Consider the following 10,545-nt stretch of genomic DNA (forward strand, 5'->3'; position numbering starts at 1 on the left):
CTGGCTCTGTGTCTACTTCATTCTGAGATCTTGAACAAGTCAAATCTCTCTGAACCTCAGCTTCCCTAATTGTAACATGAACATAATTATACTTGATGCTTGTATCTTTTCAGATTTATAAAAATCAAACTATACTATACATACAATAACAACTATATAATGATAGTTGCTATTTAAAATCCTTTACTCTTCCAGTCACTGAATTAAGCACCTTGCATTGGTTATTTCCCTTGGTTCTTACAACCCCTCAGGTGGGTATTATTGCACATACTCTTGTATCTCTCCCTACCACTCTATACTCCCTTACACTACTTTTCTTTTTCATTGTAGAGCCCACCACTACTTGATATATTGTATATTTATTGTCTTGTTTATTGTCCATCTCCAGAATGTAAGACTGGAATGTAAGGCTTCTGAAGGCAGGAATTTTTGTATGTCATGTTCACTGTTGTATTTCCAGTGCCTAAAATGGTGCCTAGCATATAAGACACTCAATAAATATTTGTTGAATGAATGAATTCAATATATCCCCATTTTACAAATGTGTCTAAAACCCAGAATGGTGAAATCACTTACTTTTATAGAGGGTGCCTAGACAAGATTCAAACTCCTAGCTATATGCCTCCAGAAATGATACTATTAAGTAACACATTATTCTGCTTCATTCACACCTTTAATGACCACTTCTACAATAGTTCCAGGTCTTTTCTGGATGTTGTGAGGGAGAGAAAAGAAATGTTAGGTATAGTCCCTGTATAAGTGAGATTTTAGTGTAAAGGAAAGACAAACACATATGAACCACTAATACAAGGTGAATTATTAACTGAGCTGTAAAACTTGTGGTTTGGGCAGTATTTAGTGAAGGAAATAGTAGCGTGGGAAGGCTTCCCAGGTAAAGTGATACTAAAACTACCATTTGTAGAACTCCTGCTCTGTGCTGTGCACATTATCCCTAGGCCTTACCTCACGAGGAAGACATTATGAATAACCTTTCCTTATTGAGAGAACTGAGGTCTGGAGGTACCGTGGAACCTGCCCATGGTCACACAACTGATAAATGACAGAAGTGTAATTTACCATCCAAGTTGGTGTTTCAAACAATTGTACCTTTGATACTCCATGTACCAGGGCATAAGCCACAAAAGATGAAGTGGTTGAAGAGGAGAGAGATGGATAGTTACTTTAATTCAAGGGGTCCACCTTTTTCTTATTTTCAAGCTCAGTGCTTCATGAGATGATAATGTGCATGTGGTAGGAGTTCACAGAATGTGGGTGAGCAGCAGAGAAAACGACTCACACCCTTTGAGGCCCAATATTCAGAGGTCACTGTGGCTCTGTGTCTATTTCTACCCCCATAGCCCACCTTTCTAGACAAAGGTTAAAAGGTCAGGTTGGAGAAATTTATCAATGTGTAAACATTATCTGAGACCCTCCTGTGTGTATGTGCACCTTGGGCTTACTGAGTTGGAGGGAAGCAGTGGTACAAAGAGGAAATCCACACAGGCCCTGCTCAAGGACACACACACAAACACACACCCCTATAAGTACTACAAATAAACACAAATGCACAGATACATATGGTCACACATTTGTGTATAGCTATACATATGTATATAATATGGCCTTAAGCACAAACATGAGCACATTGATGCACAACACACAAAATATACACACAGAGACATGTAAGCACATGGGACACAGACACACAAAATATGCATGCAAACACACAAATACACATAGACCTGCACATAGACATGAGAAAACAAGCAATGAAACACAGATTCATACACTCAAGCAGGACATAGGTAGATAATACATGCATATAAACATATGAACACTTAAAAACACAGATACACATATACAGAGAAATACACATATAAACATCAACCTAAAAATACATAGAAAGATAAACATGAGGGTTTAGAAGAAAACTAACAATAATAGGCCTTACATATTAAGGGACAAAGGAATGGCAGAAACTCTTTTGTACAATGGGAGTTGAGAAGTGGTAGCAATCCCTATGGACTTCAGCGGTTTAGGAAAGCTTTCTAGAGGAGCTGGAGTGTGGGCTGGGATGTGAGATTTGGTTAACATTGGATAGGCAAAGAGGATGGGGAAAAATTCCAGGTAAGTGGTAGAGAAAGAGCCAAAGTCCAGAGGCAATCAAAGGCAAGAATGATTCTGATGAACAGGGAGAGTCAGTTGGACTTTAGCTTGGTGTATATTTAGAAAGGCAGGAGAAGAAAAAGCTAAGCCAGATTGTGGAGGGTCTTGAAAATAAGGCCAAAATGCCTAGACTTGATCTTAAAGACTTCTGTGGGAGCCGTAGAAGCTTCTATGGTGAAACGGGGGCCTGCTGCGGTTGAAAGCAGCTTCTTAGGACCAAATCTGTTTGCAGAATATCAATGGAATAGGATGGGGAAATTGGAAGCAGAAAACTGAGAGACTAATTAGACTATTGGTTGTATAATGCAGTGGAAAGAGCATGGGAATGGGCATTAGGAGACCCGGGTTCATTCACCTCTCTAGGCCTCAGTGTTCCCATCTATACTCTAAAGGTGTCATATTCACCCATGGATTTTCAACCTATGTTCTGGGGATCCCTAGGAGTTCTGTAGCAGGGAAGAGGAAGGGAATAGACAGAAATTTAGGTGACTGGATTTCAACCAATGGTGTACTAGAGACAACTTAAATTCTAAGAACTGATTGCATGAATTTATTCCTAACTCTGTGTTTAGTGACATTGTGTTGGTAGTTTGAAAGAAGCCATGATGAAGATATTTACAAGACCCTAGATGTAAGACCAGGCATATAATAGGTATTGAATAAATGCGTATAATGCACTTTTGATGTTTCTGACACTTTCTAGGTCCTGGGGGATATAGTAATAAAGAAACAGACATGAAACTTAAATTTTAATAGAAAGAAAAAAGTTTAAAAAACAACCAAGCAAATATCAAAAGGAAAATCAATCATTATATAATTATATATTATATGGCTCAGCCATGATATACCAGTAACATAAACACTGAATCTTGCTCTCACCACCAACATTGTATATACATAATTTATTTATTAATAATAAATTGTGGAATATGAAGACAGAAAATACTCATATGTGTATGTGCAGGACTTGGGTGAATAGAGGTGAGGGAGTGAATTAGAGCTAGATTCTTAAGAATAACAATAGCAATATGAGCATGTTATTCAGAGATATGAAGTCAACCCCTGGCCAAAAAAAAAAAAAAAACAGCTAACAAAGTTGAAAATGATTGTCTTGGGGAAGGGGAAATATTTTAACAAGCTTCATAGAAAGATTTGATTTTCTTGATTATGTCTATCTAGCTAACAAATATGTATATTGTATATAATATGTCAAATGATGATGAGTACCATGAAGTAAAATAAAGCAGGGCTATGGGATAGACAGTGTAAGAGTGTGATAGGCAGAGTACTAAACCCCCAAAGACGTCCATATACTAATCCCCAGAACCTGTGAATAAGTTAGTTTACATGGCAAAAGAGAATTAAATTTGCAGATGGAGTTAAGGTTGCAAATCAGTTGACCTTAACATAGGGAGATTATTTTGGATTACCCAGGTGGGTCCACTGTAATCACAAGAGTCCTTAAAAGTGGAAAAGGGAGGCAGAGGAGTCAGTTAGGTAGGGGGAAATGTGACTATGGGAGAAAGGCACAAATAGGTGTAACACTGCTAACTTTGAAGATGGAGGAAGGGAAAACATGTGCCAAGGAAAAGGGGTGGCCTCTAGAAGCCTGAGAGAACAAATAAATGGATTCTCCCCTAGACCCTAGAGAAAGGAATGCAGTCCTCTGACATCTTCATTGTAGCTCAATATGATTCATGGCAGACTTCTGACCTCCAGGACTGTATGATGGTTAATTTATGTTGCTTTAAGCCAGTAAAGTTGTTCTAATTTGTTATGACAGTGATGTAACACTAATACAGAGAGTAACGAGATAGCATGTATTCTCAGAGGAAATAATATTTGAACAAACCTGAATGAAATATGAGAGTAGGCTTAGCAGATATCTGGGGAAAGATAATTCCAGGCATGGAGGACTGCAAGTGCAAAGACCTTGAGGCAAGAACATGCCTAGAATGTTCAAAGAGGTGTGTTTGGAGCAGAGGGAGTGAAGGAGAAAATTGGGAGAAGATAAGACGGGAATGGAAAAGGGTGAGGGAGAGTATATTATGCAGGTTCTTGTAGGGCATTTAAATGATTTTAACTTTTATTCTGAGATAAGGAACAATTGGAGGGATCTGAACAGGAGGATGAGATAATCTTATTTGTGTTTTAAAAGGATTGCCCTTGCTTCTCTATTGTAGAATATAGATGAGCAAGAGTAGAAGCAGGGATACCAGTCTGGATTTGCAACAAATGAGTAAATGCGGGACAGTGACAGTGAAATCAGAGTATAAGGGGTGGATGCCAGGAGACTGTGGAAAGAAGAGTGACTAGGTTTTGGTTATGTGGCAAAGTGAATCATGGCTAAGTGGAAAGCATAGATACTACTCATGTTGTAGATATGGTTGTCCTGGGCAACAATAGGGCCATAAACAGAGCTCAGAAAGTGTTCAAGGGGAGGGGTTATTTTTAGCAGAAGACAGTTTGGGATTAGCCATGTGGAAACAGAGGTGATGGGACTCCTGCAGTGAGATGTCCTCATAGGGTGAAGAAGGTAGGACTGGAGTTCAGGGGAGATCATGCCTAGGGGGAGAACTTTGACAATCATTCAAAGACATGTGATGGTGAAGCCATGGGAGATTGTCATATCCCTCACAGGTATCTAAGGATGGAGAGCTGAGAGTTCTATGTGGCACCCAACTCTCTCCTTCACCACCAATTCTAGATCCATACTTAAAATCACAGAAAGTCAGAGCCTACAGGACCCTTTGAGACCACAATGAGTCCTCCTCCTTCGCCTTGACTTCACAGGGGAAAAACATGAAGCTTAGTGATGGAATAGAATGTGTTTAATGATACACAGTGAAGATCAGTGGCAGAGGTAGGACTAGAACCCAGACTACCTTTATTTACATCACACTGCCACTCGTGCTGCTACATCCTCTAATTATACAGGTTCTAAGTAATTACCCTCAAAAATGCATTTGGGAGAGGCCATTTCTAGACTGGACAGAGTGGAGCTGCTTTGTCCTTACTGAGCCCTAGTTGCTCTCTCTGAAGTGAAAAGCTAATAGTATTAATCAGTCAACTAAAACAACCAAGAGTGTACTTGAAAATCAAGCTGGGATCCATTGGTTACACGCATGCATGCAGAATGGAAAACAAACAAAAAATAAACTACATGCCACCGCCCTTATTTTTGATTGAACAATAAGAAGCAGTGTTTTTTTGAGCTCTGGTTTTTAAGGTGACAGAAAAAGAGGAAGTGAGACAGTTGTGGCTGTGAGTGGGTGGATGTGATACACAAACTGAAAAAATTTTGTCATTTTCCTACTTCCACCCACTCTACCTACTGACTTGGAGAGTTCAACAAACAACAGCCTAGGAAGATCCCTGGTAGGCTAAGCCTGCAAGCCTTTTTCCTGGTTCCTCTTAAATGGACTTTCAATTTAAATCCAATTAATTTCATCAAAAGACTCGAGTACTTACTGTGTATGTCAGGCTTGTGTTAGGGCCCTTACAAAAATTTTCTCCTTCATTCCTTCATAGTAGCTTTATGAGAAAGGTACTAATTTATTCACATTTTACAAAGAGTGTAAGGCTCAAGGCCTGGGCTCCAAATTTAATTTGAAATGGAGCTGGGAATTGAACCTATATGGTTTAAGGATAGAGTCCATGTTCTGGCTACCACTATCCAATACTGACTCTTGTACTATGAGTTTTATCTCTGTAACTCTAGGCCCAGCCAAGGGACTCATATGTGTCGGGTTCCGTCTGTTAGGTATAACCAAATTGAATGTAGAAGGTACTATCCTAGGAGGTTAAACTAATATAAAACTACAAGGAAACAAAGATCCAAATTCCCCTCAGAGTCAGGAAAGGCTTTGAGGGGGTAGGTCGTGGCATTTCCAGTATACTTTGAGGATTGGGTAGGTCTTTTTCCTTTCCCCCCCCCTTTTTTTTTTGAGACAGAACCTCCCTCTTTTTCCCAGGCTGGAGTGCAGTGTCATGACCACTGCTCACTCCAGCCTCAAACTCCTAGGCTCAGCAATCCTCCTCCCTCAGCCTCCTGAGTACCTGGGACTATGCACACCATCAGTGTAGGTCTTTTATAGGAAGAATTAAGAGCAAATAAGGAGGTTGTTCCAAATGGAAGTTCAGGGTGAAGCAGGACAGCTTTTGTACAGTTGAATAACTTCATTTTTAGCATCTCTAGCCTTGACTAGTTTGCTAGACTGCAGACCCCAGATGTGAGGCAGCTGTTTTCTTCAGGACAGGATTCGACCTATGCTATACCCAAATGCATGTAATACAAACCATGTAATAACATTTCTGCTGTACTAATCTTATGTTTGCTTTCCCTAAGCACATACTATCTGGAGGATTTCAAGGCATCCATGCCCATATTAGTAGGTGGAAACAAATAAGCCAGCATTAAAAGTTCTCCAAAAAATAGGCAAATTAATCTAGAGTCATAAAGTAGGTTTATTGCTGCATGGGGTTAGGAGAAATTGCTGCTTAGGGCCAGTGAAAAAATGGGAAGTGACTGCTAATGGGTATAAGATTTCTTTTTGGAGTTGTGAAAATATTCTAAAATTGATTATGGCAAAGGTTACACAGCTCTGTGAATATACTAAAAACCACTGAATTGTACATTTTAAGTGGGTAAAGTTTATGTTCTATAAATTATATCTCAATGAAGCTGTTGAAAAATTCATTACAGTTTTGGAAAAAGTTTTAATGGCTTGGGAAAAAGTTTAAGTAATAAATTTTTAAGTAATAAACTGTTAAGTAATAAAGCAGAATATGAAATTGTACATAAGCCATAATCCAAACTAGGTTAAAAGTATGGCGAGCTTGCAGATAATGTTTAATTTTTTTCTTATAATTTTTTGTATTTTCAAATTTTTCTAATAATCATATATTTTCTTTAATAATTTATTTTTATAATTTTCTTCAAGTATGCATGAAATATATATTTTAATTGGTAGACCTAAAATAATTTTTCTTTTGTACTTTTTACTTTGTTCCATTTTCTGATTTTCTACAGTTAAAATGTACAATTTTAATAATCAGACAAAACGAATGCATTTTCAAATACCACAAAATATCCATTATACATTATAGCATCTACAAATAAGTAAGAATAATTTAAGTCAACTAATGAAAGAATGAACACTCAGGAGACAATTTGCACAAGAAGTAATATGTTTGGCTAGTAAACACATAGAAATATGCTAAACCTCACTTATAATAGCCAAAGTATAAAAACAATTGATGCTGCCCATTTTTGTTGAAGGTGTAGGGAAAAAGACACTTTCATACAGGGATGGTTGGAGTTTAGACTGTTGCCACCACTCTAGAAAGTAATTTGATAATACCTATTAAGATAAAAAAATTTTACTGAGCAATTAAAGTTTTAGGATGTTATTCAACAGAAACATTTACACAAGTGTACGATGAAATACAAGATGTTTATTGCATCATTGATGGTAATATGGAAAACTTAGAAGCAACTTAAATGCCTATCAACAAAAGATTGCTTAAATAAATGTTAGTTCATCAATATACTGAAGAATACTACAAAGCTATTAAAAAGAATGGGGGTAGTTTTATATGTACACATATAGAAAGATGCCTACAACATATTATAGATGAAGAAAGTAAAATTTAAACAAGAATGTATGAGTCCATTTTTGTTGAAAAATATAGGTTAATATATGCATAGAAAAATTCTGTGAAGGGCAGACAACAAATTGTTATCTGTGGGGTAGGTTTATGGGGGACTTTCAGTTTCAACAAAGAAGGAAAACTGAGTTTTTATCCTAGATTTTCTAATTACTAAGGCATGAGGCCTTATATAAGTTAGTTTCCATTTTCTCATATGTAATGGGGCTAAAATTTGTATGTATTTCATAAAGTTACCTTGAAGATAACTAATGTAACTAATAAATATCAGTTATTTAAAATGTAAGCAATAAATATCAGTTATTTTGCTTTATACTACAATTTTTAATAATTTTTACACATTGTTTCTAAAATCAGAAGAGAAGGTAAGAAGAAGATTGACAATCCACGTTCAAATAATGGTTTGGTGACTTTGTCAGAGTAGCAAGTAAGAAGAGCAGAAACTGTATTAAACCTCCCCGTGAGGAACAGAATATCTGGTAACCTACAAAGGAGCTCCCCAGATAGGGAAAGCCTTAGATCTCTATTCTTAAAATTTATTGGAAACTGAAGCATTTTTACATGCATTATCCCAAATCTGTCAGTTATTATTACTCTATAGATAAAGCAGAGTCTCTGAAGTTAACTAACTTCCCCAAAGTCACACATCGTGGAACCATGAATCTTACCAGGTTCTGTGTGACTCCAAATCTGTGCTCTTTCATATTGCACAACACTGTCCAGATTAATTCAAGTGGAGAGTGAACTTTTTCTGGTACACCCCTTAGTCTCTTGCACAGCCATTGCCTTTCACACACCCAGACTGTTTCTTTGCTTTAGGGACTGGAAAGTGGAAGTGGAACCCCCTATGTTCTGTCCTGGGATATTTCCGGGGTGAGCCAAGAGTAGCTGTGTGTCCTGCTAGGTCATGGACTTTCACTGACCACAGAAGTTGAGAACCCTTGAGCAAACTAAATTCTTATATCTCACTGGTTTGGGAGCAAAGCAGAAGTGGCAAAAGCTGACAAAACCCAGCTGGAGCAGGAATGTTGAAATGGACACAAATAAACATACCCTGTGGACACAATCAATATAAATGTTCTAAATTTACTTCTGCTCCTATGCTTATACTTTCTGTTACCTTGTAGCTAATCTTGGAGGTACTAGATACTCTTCCCTTCTCTTTTGCCCCATCTTTCAGGTGCCTAATTGTGCTATTCTCCTCTTCATCTTCATAGTCAAATTTCTCATTGAGGGTCTGTGTAGCTCACAGCTGGACTACTACAAATGTCTTCTCATGGGCCTACCTATCTCAAATTTATGTTTAAATGTGTCCAAAACACTCTATTTTGATTATCTTTTCTCAGTCCTCAAAATGCTGCATCAACTCCTCCTCATGATCTGGCTTTATTATCTGGGGACTTAAACCTGGACTTATGCAGTAGACGGGCAGATAAAAGTAGGAAACATAAATATAATTTACTTCTAATTTTTACTATCTGCTAGAATATAAGCTTTATGAGGTAGAAATTTTGTGTATTTCATTTACTGGTATGTTGCAAGTGCCTAGAAATAGGCTTGAAACCTTGGGAGCTCAACAAATATTTATTGAATGGGTGAATGTATAAACATTCTAAGATCTTGTAGTTAATTTTCTTCCTTTGTAGTACTCAAATAGGAGTCAAATCTGCCATGTAAAATTCAGAGGTCATATATTCCAAGGAATAAGACTCTACAAGTTTTCTTGAAAGCACTGCCCAATTTATAAAACTGCTCACTGCTAGGGAATGTATTCTTTTGTTCATGTTATTCATTTAGTTCCCGCATGCCTACTCTGTGCCTGACCCTGAGCTGGCACTGGAAATACAAAAATGAGTACAAAACATTACTGCTTTCAGGAAACCCAAAATCCAGAGTAAAACACAGACACATGACAACTAACTAGAATTTTAGGCCACACATAGTAAGTGCCCTGTAATATATACTAAATAGTCCAGGGGTAGAAAGGAGAGAGATCACCTTCAATTTTGGAATCAGAAAAATCCCGCTGGGGGCGGTGGCTCACATCTGTAATCCTAGAAATTTGGAAGGCCGAGGCAGGCTGATTGCCTGAGCTCAGGAGTTCGAGACCAGCCTGGGCAACATGATGAAACCTCATCTCTACTAAAATACAAAAAAAAAAAAAAAAAATTATCCGGGCATGTTTGCATGTGCCTGTAGTCCTAGCTACTCTGGAGGCTGAACCTGGGAGGCAGAGGTTGCAGTGATCCGAGATCGTGCCACTGCACTCCAGCCTGGGCAACAGAGTGAGACTCCATCTCAAAAAAAAAAAAAAAAAAAAAGCCTCCCAGTGTAGGTCATCTATCCATGGCAACTAAGCCCATTAAAGTCTTAGCAGGTGCCAAATAAGGTGTTGTTTGGCATAGCTTCCAATATTACAGACTGCAAAGATATCCCCTTCCCCAAGTACTCCCTCCCCAAGTCTTTCTTCTCTGTAGTATGTAATCCCAGTTCCATTAGCCTTATTTTACAGATCGTGGTCTCATGGCCCAGAACACTTTTTGAGAGTACTTACTAGGTTTTCTTCCTAAGTACTAACTATTCTAGTAAGCTGTCATAGTCAACCCCATGACTGCGGAGTTGGGAAATTCAAGCACTCACTGAGGGTGTGCTGACTTAGGTGGAAAAATGTCCTGAATAACCTAATAGTGAAATCAGCCCTTCACTCCC

This window comes from Gorilla gorilla, chromosome X (assembly GCF_029281585.2).
Source record: "Gorilla gorilla gorilla isolate KB3781 chromosome X, NHGRI_mGorGor1-v2.1_pri, whole genome shotgun sequence".
In the NCBI taxonomy this organism is placed as follows: Eukaryota; Metazoa; Chordata; class Mammalia; order Primates; family Hominidae; genus Gorilla; species Gorilla gorilla.